This window comes from Pleurodeles waltl, chromosome 7 (genome assembly GCF_031143425.1).
Source record: "Pleurodeles waltl isolate 20211129_DDA chromosome 7, aPleWal1.hap1.20221129, whole genome shotgun sequence".
Taxonomy (NCBI): domain Eukaryota; kingdom Metazoa; phylum Chordata; class Amphibia; order Caudata; family Salamandridae; genus Pleurodeles; species Pleurodeles waltl.
Genome location: NC_090446.1, coordinates 1012275746 through 1012291291, shown reverse-complemented (window position 1 = coordinate 1012291291; position 15546 = coordinate 1012275746).

Below are 15546 nucleotides of genomic sequence, written 5' to 3'. Positions count from 1 at the left end.
ATCATGGTCGGGGATCTTGTGTGGGCCTCGCCCATACTGTGTGGTCCCAGTGTTCCACGGACTTTCTTAGAGCACTACCTGGACTACTATGCTTGGTATATATTATGTACATGGTGTATATCTATATTTCTGCCTACTTGCTTTTAATATATTACAATGGTTACACTTGTTTTCTATTGTCTTTGCATTCTTCCGGGGGGTTTTGGGGGGTGTAACTGTGATGTATTGATATGCATTAGTGTGTGTGTTGTAGTGGGTGAGGGTGGGGGTGTTGCGTGTGTGTGTCCCTGTTTTTTGCCTCCCCTGTGTCGTAGGTGCAGTACTCACCGTGGTCTCCGCCGCCGGCGTTCGTGCTCCTGGTAGAGGAGAAGGAAGACTATTGCAGGTAGAATTTGGAGTTCCGGGTCCATGGCGCCCTCGTTCCTCGTGGGGTGTGTAGAGGTGAGCGTTTTCCCTTCGGGATTCCTGTTTCCGCCTTGTTTTTATCCCGGAAAAGGTGGCGGATTGGCCTGTCATAATAGTGTGGGCAGTACATTGTCTCCCGCCTGTCTGTTGGCAGTGACCGCCAAGCTGTTTGTTTGTACCGCCGTGGCGGTCTGAGTGTTAAAGTGGCTGTCTTTGTTGGCGGTTTCTGCCACGGTCATAATTGCAAATTTTTTACCGCCGGCCTGTTGGCGGTCTTACCGCCGCTTTAACACCGACCGCCAGGGTTGTAATGACCACCATGATCTCTTGTTGTGCAGAAAGATAGATATGGTGAATGACGTCAGTGTAACTTACCCACCCATGAGGCCAACAAGTGCACGTGCTTCTTTCCAGATGCACCTCATTATCTTATCTGTACTGCTTGTAGTTGCTTACGTCAATGCTGAAGTCTTGACCACAGTTTTTTGTGGTTTTTACAGTATAAATGCTACTGGTGTTTGAACCAGAACTTTGAACTTCAGTCATGGCCTCTATGTTGAGCCTGCCTGTTGTTCCCAGCTGAAAATCGATTAAACCTATATTGTTGTGTCAAATTGATCTGTCTTATTTTATTAACAGTTTTCCCCTCTAACACTAACCCTCACTTAGTGAAGGTTAAGTGCAAAATTACTTAGTGTGAGGGCACCCTGGCACTAGCCAAGGTGACCCCACATTGTTCAGGGCAATTTCCCCAGACTTTGTGAGTGCGGGGACACCATTACACGCATGCACTACATATAGGTCAATACCTATATGTAGAGTCACCATGGTAACTCTGAACATGGTCATGTAACATGTCTAGGATCAGGGAATTGTCGCCCCAATACCATTCTGGTATTCGGAGGACAATTCCATGCATCCCCGGGGCTCCAGCATAGAGCCTAGGTACTGGCAAACTAACTTTCCGTGGTTTTCCCTGCAGCTACCGCTGCTGCCAACCCTCAGACAGGTTTATGCCCCCCTGGGGCCTGGGCAGCCCAGTCCCAGGAAGGCAGAACAAAGGATTTCCTCTGAGAGAGGGTGTCACACCCTCTCCCTTTGGAAATAGGTGTGAAGGGTCTGAGAGGAGTAGCCTCTCCTGGCATCTGGAAATGCTCTGAAGGGCACAGATGGTGCCCTCCTTCCATAAGCCAGTGTACACCGGTTCAGGGATCCCCCCAGCCCTGCTCTGGCGTGAAACTGGACAAAGGAAAGGGGAGTGACCACTCCCCTGACCAGCACCTCCCAAGGGCGACGTCAGAGACCACTCCTGATAGGTGCTTACCTTACTCGGTAGCCAATACTCCTCTGAGGGCTATTAAGGGTCTTTCCTGTGGGTATCTCATCAGATAACGAATGCAAGATCTCACCAGAGTTCCTCTTCACTTCCCTCTTCGACTTCTGCCAAGGATTGACCGCTGACTGCTCCAGGATGCCTGCAAAACCACAACAAAGTAGCAAGAAGTCTACCAGCAACATTGTAGAGCCTCTTCCTGCCGGCTTTCTCGAGTATTTCATGGTGGTGCATGCTCTGAGGGCTGTCTGCCTTCACCCTGCGCTGGAAGCCAAGAAGAAATCTCCAGTGGGTCGACGGAATCTTCCCCCTGCCAACGCAGGCACCAAACTTCTGCATCACGGGTCCTCTGGGTCCCCTCTCATCCTGATGAGCGCGGTCTCTGGAACACAGGAGCTGGGTCCAAGTGTCCAAGACAGTCCAATGGGCCTTCTGTCCAAGTTTGGTGGAGGTAAGTCCCTGCCTCCCCACGCCAGATAGTAATCATGTGTACTGCGTGAACTGCAGCTGCTAGGGCTTCTGTGCATTTTTGCAAGACTTCCTTCATGCACAGCCTTGCCCAGGTCCCCAGCCTTCCGTCCTGTATCGCCCAACTCGCTGAGTTGGACTCCGACTTCGTTGGACCCCCTTTTGTTGTGCTGAGTTGACCATCATGCTCAGATCTTCTGAATGCCTGTTCAGGTGCTTCTGCAGGTGCTGCCTGCTTCTCATTGGGCTGTCTGTCTTGCTAAGTGCCCCCTCTGTCTCCTCCTCCAAGGAGCAACCTCCTGGTCCTTCCTGGGCCCTGGCAGCACCCAAAATCCTCAACCGCAACTCTTGCAGCTAGCAAGGCTTGTTTGCAGTCTTTCTGCGTGGAAACAACTCTGCATCCTCCAGCACGCTGTGGGACATCTTCTGACCAAAGGAGAAGTTCCTGGCACCTTCTGTTGTTGCAGAATCTTCTTCCACCCGGAGGAAGCCCTTTTGCACCTTCATCCGGGGTTTAGTGGGCTCCTGCCCCCCGGACACTTGCGTGACTCTTGGACTTGGTCCCCTTCCTTTGCAGGTCCTCAGGTCCAGGAATCCGTCTTCAGTGCTTTGCAGTCAGTTGTTGCTCTTGCAGAATCCCCTATCTTGACTTTACTGTCTTTCTGGCATAGTAGGGTAACTTTACTCCTACAGTTCAGGGTCTTGGGGTGGGGTATCTTGGACACCTTGAAGAACCAGAACCTTATGGGCCTGGCGGCGCAGGGTACGCCTGAAATCTCCTTGGATTCACCTGCCTCAACTAACAGAGACACGGGACACTCTGTCAGGCGTAAAAGATCAGATTTTATTAGCTGCAGCTAGTACAGTTGTCCAAGAAGTACACAAGGTATGTTCTCAGGAGACTGCCACTTTACTTTGTGGCGCACAATCTTATATACCGTATAAAAACATTTATTAACTACATACACTCCCAGAACACATAGAAAGGAGCCAGTAAGAATGATGTAAAGATAGAACAGAGTCAATAGAAATGTCGGAAAACAAGACAGAACAAAGTATCAAGTGACTTAAGGTTGCCTCCCCTCCAGCTGTGTTTGTCACCCCTCCCTTGAACTTAATTCATTAACCGATCCACAACGAAGTTTGCATGTGGTGCGATAAGTTTGTGTGCGTTTGGAAGACAGTTGTGAAATGAGAGAATACTAGCAAAGGACAGCGAAGGCCAGACGATAAGATAAGATCGGCGGAGAATAGTGTGAGCCTACAGATAGTTGAAACAAGGATTAGAAAACCAGACAGGGATTAGTGTACTCGGTCAGACCTTAATACCAGCCTTGTAAAGATAGAGGCAGAAAGCTGTTTTGAACACCATGTTGCAGAATAAGCAGAAAAGGCAGAATGGACTTCGTTCGCTGTGCTGCCTGAGTGAAGGCAACATAAAATGGCGGCGGGCCACAAAATGGCGGGTCGATACGATCGTATTAAAAATCGAATTTCCTCAGACCCTCCTTTTGCCAGAACTCAGGCAAGATACACAAACTCATGTTAATCTGAGTCGATGTCTATGGCCATGAGGTCATCAAGCTGTTGCTGTACCATCATTTTGATATTCTCTGCTCTTTGTGACTTGGGTTTGGGAATACATGCAGTAGCACATAGGTTGCAGATGGCAGGACCGCAGTGCATACAAAGACAACAAGAGAATATAAAAGCTAAAATTACTCCAAAGAATGTCAATACCTTCCAACCCCATTTGGACAGTAATCCCCAAAACCACTCTGAAAAGGACCAATCTCCTTCGTCCTGATGAATCGACTCGGAGATTATGTGTAACTTAGAGATAGCTTGGTATACTGTCGGAGCGTCATTAGGTATGAAAATACAGCAACTTGATCCGATCAATTTGCATACTCCACCACGGTCCGCAAGAACAAAGTCTAAGGCAACACGGTTCTGCAAGGTCATAAGACGATCAGCCTGTAGTTCAGCTGTAATGTTACTTAAAGCTCCTACAGTGATGTCTATGGTGGTTTCTACGACACGAACCAATTGCCTTATATTTCTGCTGTTGGCCATTGGACCCCAGAAGGGAAGAAATCCTTTGAGGAAATCTCCTCCCTCTTGTCCTGCTGTGTCTTTCGAATCCACAATCCCTCTGCCATATCTATTTTTATGATGGTTCGCAGGAGCGGTGTATGTAGGGGGAAGAAGAAAGGCTATATAACAAGTACCAGATAAATCAGCTGGCAACCATGTATAAGCCCTATCGTGGCAAACGAAGTATGTACCTTGAGATGGTACTAACGGCAGTGAATTCAGGGCTGAATAAACATATGTATGGGAACATAAACTTTCTCTTTGTCCGGTGTTTGGAGTTCTACCATTTATTTGCAGACAGAAATTTCCTTGTTGGGGTATGACCCGTATCGGAGGAGATTTTCCTTGCTCAATCTTATCATTGAGGCTGGAAATGTAATTAGTTATGTTCCAATTGGTATATGCTTTTCTTTCATCTATGGAAGCTTCACTTTTTTCCATGATTTTAGCCATAGCTACCATTCCCTTTATCAATAAACTATGACTGAAATTTGAACCAACACTATGTGAACTGACAGGTTGTTTAATCTTACTTTGATATGCATTATTGAAAATGACAAAATAAGCCCAAGCGGAACCTTCATAGGAGAATGGAAGAACTAAATATGGCATTCCTTTTTCTACCGTATGTGGTATGAGTCCACACACCCAACAGTCAGTTGTATTGATCACTAACTGATGTTGATGTAACAACTGGACGAAGGAATTGTTAAAGTATTCAGTTCTTCTGATGAGTTCATGCTGGGGAAGAGTGTGAAATAGGTGCGGAGAGATAGTAGAAGAAGATGTAGAGGTAGGAGAAGAGACAACTTTTTGCTGCAGAGTAATAATGATCCAGTTTACAGATGCCAAAAGAATACACGACAATATAATGACGCATAGAGCAATACTACAACGACTACATATTTCTTTACAATTATTCTTTACATTTTTACTTTCTCTTTTATTTAATGTAGCCTCCATCTTTCTAAGTGGATGCTCACGGCAATCTTCCTCAATCACTGTAGTCACGATTATCTACCGTCCTATGACACTGTGAGGTCCTGCAGGCCTATTGCCACTTACTCAGGTCGTAACTAAGACTCCTACCGTGACCCTGCAACCGGGATAGAGTACTACATAGGAGAGAAAGTTACAAGTTCTTTGGTCTTGGTCTCAAATTATAGCGTTCCTGTCCAGAGGCAGTCTGGTTTTGAAACAATGTTCCTGGATTTGTCGTGTTCAAGCGACGATGCGATGGTATTGCTTCTTGAAGGATGTCGTCGTCCTCTTTCTCAGAAAGTGTTCCAATTAGACGCGCATCACTGAATGGTACAAATTGCGGAACTTTCTCACTTTCAGAGTCACTGATGCCTCTACGGACCCACTGATCGAAAGGCAAAGGCAAAGGCACTTTCTTGCAGTGCACGGCATGCACCCAGTTTTTCTTTCCTTCGACTTTAACTGCTGTTCTTGTGGTCAAAAGAACCAGGCGTGGCTCTCTCCATCTGGGCTCCAAATTTCTCTGTCGTTGGAAATTTTTCGTGCAGACCCAGTCACCTGGTCGGATGGAATGACCTGGGTCTGTGGAAGCCTCTGGTAGAGCACTCTGAACCTGTTGATGAAGAACACGCAATTTAGTTGTAAGGTCATGCAAGTAGTCAATCAGCATCGGGTATGGCAAGTCTGAGTATTTCTTAGGGCGAGGAACTCCCCATACATTAGCTGGGCGACCAAATATCACTTCGTAAGGGCTAAGCCCCAAACGAGAGTGTACTGCTGTTCTGGTGGACAGAAGAGCCAATGGTAAAGCATCAGGCCAATTAAGTCCTGTGCTAGCTTGCACCTTAGCAATTTTAAGCTTCAAGGTTCCATTGTAGCATTCTACTAAACCAGCCGACTGTCGGTGATTCGCCGCGTGGAACTTCTGTTTTATGCCAAGACCTGCACAAACTTTTTGCATGACTTGACCCACAAATTCGCTCCCATTGTCACTCCAGACAATGCGCGGCAAACCAAACCTAGGGAAGAATTCTTTCAAAAGTATTTTGGCAGTTGATAAAGCAGTATTGTCCTTCAGAGGGTAGGCTTCTACCCATCTAGAAAAAGCACATACTACCACCAGAACATATTTGAGGTTGTTGCATCGTTCCATGTGAATATAATCGATCTGCAACACCTCAAATGGATATGTTGGAGGAGCAAAATGACCTGCTGGAGTTGGGGTTCCCTTTCCCGGATTGTACATCAAGCAAACAATACAATGTTTTACTACATTATTTGCACACTTTGGGATCCCCTCATTTTGCCACACTGGAGCCAGAAGTTTACATATTCCTTTTGCACTTAGGTGAGCTGGACCATGTGCCATAGTAACTACAGGTAGTACATAAGCATCTGGTAACAGCCAACGTTGATGTTCTGATAATTCAACCCAACATCCCATCTCATCTAACATTCCTGTACTTTCCTTCCACTTTCTCAACTCATTCTCCGTAGCCTCTCCTTGAATTGATTTCACACTCTCTACTGTATCTTCACACATTCCCTTTTCTCTTACGCAGTTTGCGGGACCTGCAACATACATTCGACTTGTGTTGTCTCTGGCTGTCTTTTTCGCTACCTCATCTGCAAATGCATTTCCTCGACCAACATCGTCCACAATCTTTTTGTGTGCACTACACTTCACGATCGCTATCTGAGTAGGCATTGTAAGTGACTCAAGAAGTTCAGTCACTAATTGACCATGTTGTATCTTAGTACCATGGGAAGTAAAGAATCCTCTTTCCTTCCATAAGCGCCCAAAGTTAAACGCTACACCAAAAGCGTATTGGCTATCAGTGTACACGTTTACTCTTTTTCCTTTGGATAACACACACGCTCTAGTTAAGGCTATCAATTCAGCTGCCTGAGCTGAATTATGTCTAATGCGTGCTGTCTCCACAATCGTATGCAAAGTAGTAATAGCGTAGGCTGAAACTGTATCTCCATTCGGGAGCTTGAAACAAGAACCATCTACCCATAGTGTTCCATCTGGATTCACTAATGGCGTGTCTTTTAGGTCAATTCTACCCTTAGTCTCTTCTTCAGTACGGAGAAAACAATCATGCTGTTCAGAGACATCTCTCTCTTCTGGAAGAGGCAACAAAGTAGCTGGATTCAGGGTATTACATCGTTTGATGTGTATGTGACTAGCCAAAAGCGTCAGCTCATATCCGGACAACCGAGCACTCGTAAGATGCTGCGTTTTTGTCCTATTTAGTAAAGTATCCACTGCATGTGGCACCATAACAATGAGAGTATTATCTAGCACTACTCCAGCAGACTGTCGGATAGAAATTGCTGCTGCCGCTGTCGCCTTAAGACAACTAGGCAATGCTTTAGCTACTGGATCTAACGTAGCTGAGAAATATGCGCATGGTCGCTGTTGATCTCCAAAACGCTGCGTTAAGACTGACAATGCACAACCCTCTCTTTCGTGGACATAGAGCGTAAAGGGCTTACTGTAATCAGGAGTACCCAATACAGGAGCAGAACACAAAGCAATACGCAAATCAGTAAAACTCTTCTGACATTCGTCAGTCCACGGAAGAGGCTGAGGCGTATCTTTTAAAGTTAGCGCCAACAGCGGTTTAGCCAATAAAGAGAAACTCGGAATCCACTGTCTACAATAAGAAGTAATGCCCAAAAAGGCACGTACCTCTCTTTGTGTGGATGGCACTGACATTTGTGCAATTGCCTGAATTCGTTCGGGGGTCAATCGTCGTCCCTCCTTTGACAAGAGATGACCCAAATAAGTCACCTCGCGACAGACATATTGTAATTTAGAAGGAGAAACCTTGTGATTCAGATCAAACAAATGACGCAACAGTGCAACGGTCACGTTTTTGCAAATCTCCTCTGAATCAGCGGCAACTAATAAGTCATCCATGTACTGAATGAGAGCGGCACCGGACGGTAAGGAAAAGGCATCAAGATGACATTTTAGAGCTTGACTGTAAATAGAGGGACTTTCACAATAACCTTGAGGTGCGCGTTTAAACCGGAAGCTTCGGCCTCCGAGGGAAAAACCAAAAATATCTCTACTCTCTTCGGCGATGGGAATACTAAAGAAAGCATTCTTTAGATCAATAACTGAAAACCAAGTCGCTGTAGAAGGTATCATCGTCAACAGAGCAGTGATATCTGGGACTACAGGAAACTGCGGTACGACAATCTTGTTTACCTCCCGAAGATCAATTACAAAACGATAAACAGGAGGCTGAGAAGGATCAGTGCGTTTAAGAACCGGAAGAACAGGACTGTTACATGTATTTCCTCTCGTTTCCTCAACCACACCCTTCTGAATCAAATCATGGACAATTTCCAGAAGTGCTTTCTCACCTTCAGTAGAGATTCTGTATTGCGGAATACGTGGCATTTCAGCATTGGGCTTAAGAGTAACAACATAAGGTGGGATCTCAAGACAACCAACGTCATTCGGACCCGTAGCCCAAAGCGTTTCGGGAAGAGAAAGCAATTCAGGTGGGAATTGATCTTTTGATAAGTACATTGGACTAGTCATTTTCTGTCCTAGAGTGAGGTATACACCAGAAGGTGAACAATATATCGTAGCATGCATTCTTTTTAATAGATCTAAACCCAACAGATTTTCACCACAACCATTCGTCAGAAGAAGCGGAGCTTCTAAATCATAAGGGCCTATTGAAACAGGCAAAGGGCAAGAAACTGGATTGCGAACAGGGGCGCCAGAAAATCCTACAGATACATTCGTTAAGCCAGACAAAGGTGCGCCAGGGAGTTTAGAATGAATGATAGAGCTTCTCATGGCACCAGTATCTAAAAGAAATGGCTCTGAAACACCCATTGTAGTGACATTAACATAAGGTCCATTCTGATCCACTGGAATTGACGTAACCCCCTTACTTTGTCCATGGCTGTCCTATTCAAAATGAAGACTTTCATTCCCTCCTTCAATATACTGATCCTCACTGTAATACTGTGTAGATCTAACATTTTGCTGGTCAAAGTAATTTCCGGAATTTGGAGGAACAAAAGAACGCTGCTCTTGGGTTAACACACCTCGACCTCTACCTCTATTTGCTGACTGAAGACCACCACGACCTCGTGAAGCAGATGTTGCTCCATTACGCTGCAACAATGCCGGACAATTGTTCTTAAAATGACCTTCCTCCCTACAATAAGCACATTGATTGGGACCTAGCAAAGGTCTTGGAATGAATGGTTCAGGCTTTTGATACAACCTCTGAAACTGCGGAGGCTGTTGCAACTGAGGCTGAACATAACGAGGAGGATAAGCCTGTTGCAAGAGAACTTTAGTTTTTAATTCTTTCGTCTTTTTCTCTTGTTTTTCCCTTTCTTCTTTGTCTCTATTTTCATAATATTGTGCAGTAGCCAATATCTGGGCGGAAGAAGAAACTGCCCATGAACTCTCGGAGTCTTTTAGCTTGTGTGATTCAGGAAGCAAGTTATATACGAACTTATCCACAAATAATCGCTGTCCCCCTTCTGTAGCCATATTTTGACCACTGTGATCAATGAATGTCTCCTCAAATCGGGTAAAGAAATCGGAAACACTTTCATCTTTCTTTTGTTTACATGCTGCTAGCTTATCCCAATTAACTCTCAAAGCAGGCATCATTGTTTTCATTAATGTAATAATCCTACCAGGGAGTTCTGAGATCAAAGCGTCGGGCTTTGCACCACCTACTTGACCTCTATCTGCGGCAATAATAGCGTTCCAATCGCCGCCTAATTCTTGAGCGTGATCCTCTCTACGAATTTTAGCCCATATTGTCTGTGGAACTACATTTCCCATCAACATGTCAATATCTGCTAAATTCATAGTACATGCATCAACTGTTTGCGACAACTCTTTATAGTAACCAGCAGGATTTTTGCGTGAATCTGGTAGTGACTGTTTAAGTGCTAAAACTTCAGACCTTTTCCAGGGGACATGTATCCATATGCGCTGAAAATGCGCAGGAATAGCTGGATTAGCACCTGCTGCTGCAACTTCTTCCTTCCATATTGGAGAAACCTCTCTCATGGGATAGTTTTTCAGTGCTGTCCTAACTGAAGAATCAGAATCAGGAAAAGTCTGTGAGAACAATAGGGATCTGAAAGAAATAAGTGTTCTGACAGCGTTTTCAACCTTAGGACCCACAATAAGTCCTTTGTCAAAGTCAGCCTGAACATCTAACAGATCCTGTGGGACCGAACCCAAATTCATATCCTCCCATTCTTTAGCGAGAGTATCGCACATAACTTTAAAAACATATCTCTGCGTAGGTGCATTCCATTGCAGAAAGGTGGACATAATATCAGACGTACTATATTGGGGACCCTTCTTGATCCATCTACAAGCAAGTGAGTCCAATTTTTCTCGCTCTTCGGAGTCTGGGAATTGACTACGAGACTGTCTTCGAGAAAAAGCTGGAGACACATTTAAAGCTTCAAAGAAAGGTGATAAGAGACCAGAGACAGTATCTGCAAATCGCTTACGCGTAGATGGAGAATTTGACATAAGGATAGGGGACAAGGTATTAGGTGAATTAACTAAAGGAGCATTAGGAATTGCCAAAGGAGCAGAAGGCAAAGGAGTTAAAGGCAAAGCTGGCATAGGCAATACTTGAGGAGGCAAATGTGGAAAAGCTGGAGCAGGCGGAAGCACAACTGGCGGCTGAACAGGCTGTAACATCGGGGGTGCATTAGCACCTTGTACATAGGGCGGAGGCAATTTCAATAAGTGGGACATTAAGGAATCTTCCTCAAAATCTTTTCTTTTATCAAGGGAAGAGATAGGCAACGTCGGATAGCATTTATCTATTGCCATTCGATGCTGTCTGTCTGAAATTTCCATTGCATTATCTATTTCATCATCTTTGAATTGCTGAGCAGCCTGTATAATCGTCATTCCCTGTGTTTTCCTATCTCGTTTCGCTTGTTTAATTTCTCTCTGTTTGGCTTCCTTACGCCAAAGGCGAAAAGAGTCAAACATTGCCGGCCGGGCTTTTCTTTTAAATAACGTTGCTTCTAAATTATCTAGCACATCAGTTTCGAAACTACCATTTTCTGGCCATTTTAAAACACCATCTTTCTTTGTATATCGGGTCCATGTCTTATTAAAGGCAATAGGACCAACACCATGTTTAGAATAGAGCTCATATGTGGGAGTTCCAACCGAAGGAATCGGACAGGAGTCCTCAAGCTGGGAGTCCCTATTACAAACAAAGCAACAAAGTTTTCCAAACTTAGTCAGACCAGACATCTCACGATTTTTACTGGCTGTTCACAAACATCAAGGGGGTAAAACTTTCAGTTTACACAGCACAAATGCACTTACCCCTCGGCTTTGGCCACTGCAATGGCCAAATCTAAGGACCTAAGGACAAAACAAAGACCAAAATTTGTGGGCGCGACCCACCAAATACTTAACTAAGGATGTCTTCTTACACCAACAGAGGCCCGTCTATCGTCTCGCTTTACCATACATCATCAAAGAAAGGGCCAAGGCAGGGCGGCAGTCAGGGCAGCAGTCGTCAGTAGCCGTCAGGAAGGAGTAACCGCGCTGAAAAAGACCTTCGGACCACTTCGACATACAGGGGTCGCTTGACGTGGCTCGCGATTCCTCCAGAATTTTCTTGCGGGGTTCCTCACGACCTTCAGGCAGAACCGGTACCGCTGAAGCCGCCCCACGTTGGGCGCCAGTTGAAGAACCAGAACCTTATGGGCCTGGCGGCGCAGGGTACGCCTGAAATCTCCTTGGATTCACCTGCCTCAACTAACAGAGACACGGGACACTCTGTCAGGCGTAAAAGATCAGATTTTATTAGCTGCAGCTAGTACAGTTGTCCAAGAAGTACACAAGGTATGTTCTCAGGAGACTGCCACTTTACTTTGTGGCGCACAATCTTATATACCGTATAAAAACATTTATTAACTACATACACTCCCAGAACACATAGAAAGGAGCCAGTAAGAATGATGTAAAGATAGAACAGAGTCAATAGAAATGTCGGAAAACAAGACAGAACAAAGTATCAAGTGACTTAAGGTTGCCTCCCCTCCAGCTGTGTTTGTCACCCCTCCCTTGAACTTAATTCATTAACCGATCCACAACGAAGTTTGCATGTGGTGCGATAAGTTTGTGTGCGTTTGGAAGACAGTTGTGAAATGAGAGAATACTAGCAAAGGACAGCGAAGGCCAGACGATAAGATAAGATCGGCGGAGAATAGTGTGAGCCTACAGATAGTTGAAACAAGGATTAGAAAACCAGACAGGGATTAGTGTACTCGGTCAGACCTTAATACCAGCCTTGTAAAGATAGAGGCAGAAAGCTGTTTTGAACACCATGTTGCAGAATAAGCAGAAAAGGCAGAATGGACTTCGTTCGCTGTGCTGCCTGAGTGAAGGCAACATAAAATGGCGGCGGGCCACAAAATGGCGGGTCGATACGATCGTATTAAAAATCGAATTTCCTCAGACCCTCCTTTTGCCAGAACTCAGGCAAGATACACAAACTCATGTTAATCTGAGTCGATGTCTATGGCCATGAGGTCATCAAGCTGTTGCTGTACCATCATTTTGATATTCTCTGCTCTTTGTGACTTGGGTTTGGGAATACATGCAGTAGCACATAGGTTGCAGATGGCAGGACCGCAGTGCATACAAAGACAACAAGAGAATATAAAAGCTAAAATTACTCCAAAGAATGTCAATACCTTCCAACCCCATTTGGACAGTAATCCCCAAAACCACTCTGAAAAGGACCAATCTCCTTCGTCCTGATGAATCGACTCGGAGATTATGTGTAACTTAGAGATAGCTTGGTATACTGTCGGAGCGTCATTAGGTATGAAAATACAGCAACTTGATCCGATCAATTTGCATACTCCACCACGGTCCGCAAGAACAAAGTCTAAGGCAACACGGTTCTGCAAGGTCATAAGACGATCAGCCTGTAGTTCAGCTGTAATGTTACTTAAAGCTCCTACAGTGATGTCTATGGTGGTTTCTACGACACGAACCAATTGCCTTATATTTCTGCTGTTGGCCATTGGACCCCAGAAGGGAAGAAATCCTTTGAGGAAATCTCCTCCCTCTTGTCCTGCTGTGTCTTTCGAATCCACAATCCCTCTGCCATATCTATTTTTATGATGGTTCGCAGGAGCGGTGTATGTAGGGGGAAGAAGAAAGGCTATATAACAAGTACCAGATAAATCAGCTGGCAACCATGTATAAGCCCTATCGTGGCAAACAAAGTATGTACCTTGAGATGGTACTAACGGCAGTGAATTCAGGGTCTCCAAGTTCAGCCTAAGCCTCTCTGCTATAGCTACCTCTATCAGCCTAAGCTGCTAGAACACTTCTAATCTACTAATAAGGGATAACTGGAGCTGGCACAAAGTATAAGTACCACAAGGTACCCACTACAAGCCAGGCCAGCCTCCTACAGGGAGTGAGGGTGAGGGTGGCGGTATGTAATTGCATTCAGGTAGGGGGCTTGGTAGTAATAAAGAGTTGACTTACCAGAGTCCAGTCCTCCTCCTACTCCTGCCACGCCCTCAAATCCATGATTGCCAAGACTTCCTCCTCCCATGTTGTTAGTTGTGGGGGAGGAGGTGGGGGTCCACCGCAAGTCCTCTGTACTGCGAGCTGGTGTCTAGCTGCAATGGAACGTACCTTCCCCCATAGGTCGTTCCACCTCTTCCTGATGTCATCCCTTGTTCTGGGGTGTTGTCCCACGGTGTTGACCCTGTCTACGATTCTCCGCCATAGCTCCATTTTCCTATTAATGGATGTCTGCTGCACCTGTGATCCAAAAAGCTGTGGCTCTACCCAGATGATTTCATCCACCATGACCCTTAGCTCCTCCTGTGAGAACCTGGGGTGTCGTAGTGGTGCCATGGGTGTAGTGTGAGTGGTGTGGGTGAGGGTGTGTGGGGTGATGTGTTGGGGTGTGTGATGTAAGGTGCGTTGGTGGTGTATAGGTGATGGTGGTATGTGGCTCTGGTTGTGCGGGTACTTTTGCTGTATCTCTCTCTGTTGGCAATTGTTTGTATTCGTAAAGGGTTGTGGGTAATGTGGGTGGGTGTTTTCTAGTGGTGTGGGTGTGTGGGTGTGGTGTGTGTATGGGTGTCAGGTGTGTGGAATTTGAATTGATCAATGTGGTGTTGTTTTGTATATGTGTATATATTTTGGGCGCGGCTGTATGTACCACCAATGGTTTACAGCCATTGAATGTCCGCCACAGTGATCCGTGGGTCATAATGTGATGGGCGTTGTTCTGTTGGGGTAACAGTATGAGTTTTGATACCGCCAGTTTATCACTGACCTTTGGGCTGGCGGGCTTGTGTGTGTGGCTGTATAGTGACGGATTGGTATGTGTGTGTCATAATATGGATGGTGGTTATCCACCGCGGCGGCGTTATGTTGGTGTCAATCGGCATGGCAGTAAGTGGGATTTACTGCCAATGTCATAATGAGGGCCATAATGTCAAAAAATAAATGCGGAATTGCACAATGATAACATGTAAAGTATGGAGTCTAAATTGCACCTCTCCAGCTGCACCCAATGGCTCGTCCGTGGTGGTGAAACTTCAAGTGTGATAACGTTTCAATCTAAGAAACCCTTAAATTTGTTATGTTTTTTATTTTTTATTCTGGCATACGTCGCAAATTTATCATTCCCCTTCTTAAAGGTATGAATTTTCACGTTTTTGCAATTATTTTCCGCAGAACTGTTTTTCTATTGCTGGGTTTTCAAAGTGTGCTGTAAAGAAAAGGCTGAGTTGGGGCATCTCATTTATACATTTGTATTATTTCACCAGAACTGAAATTCAGATTTTTTAATCTTTATTCTGGATTTTATATTGCTAATTTGCATGTCATTTGCTGTGCGTTTTTATGTTTCTGTATGTTTTATGGAACTTGTTTTCCAAAAAAACATTTGTAATTATGATGATAAATTCCCTTTTTAGATAGTGGAAGTTTAACCTTGCAGTTTTTGGCACTGGGGACAAATACGGTTATTCATAATACTTTAATGCAAGCACATACTTGCTGACCTGTTGCTGCACAGGAACCATTTGTGGATGTTTTGTTTTTAAGTATTACCAGTTTTACACTTTGCCATGCTGGCAACCCTTTAAAAAATTCAAATAAGGTCTGATTCATTAACTGTACTTTTTTGTACAAAATGTACTACAAATTACTTTTCACAAACTACGTTTTACTCCTC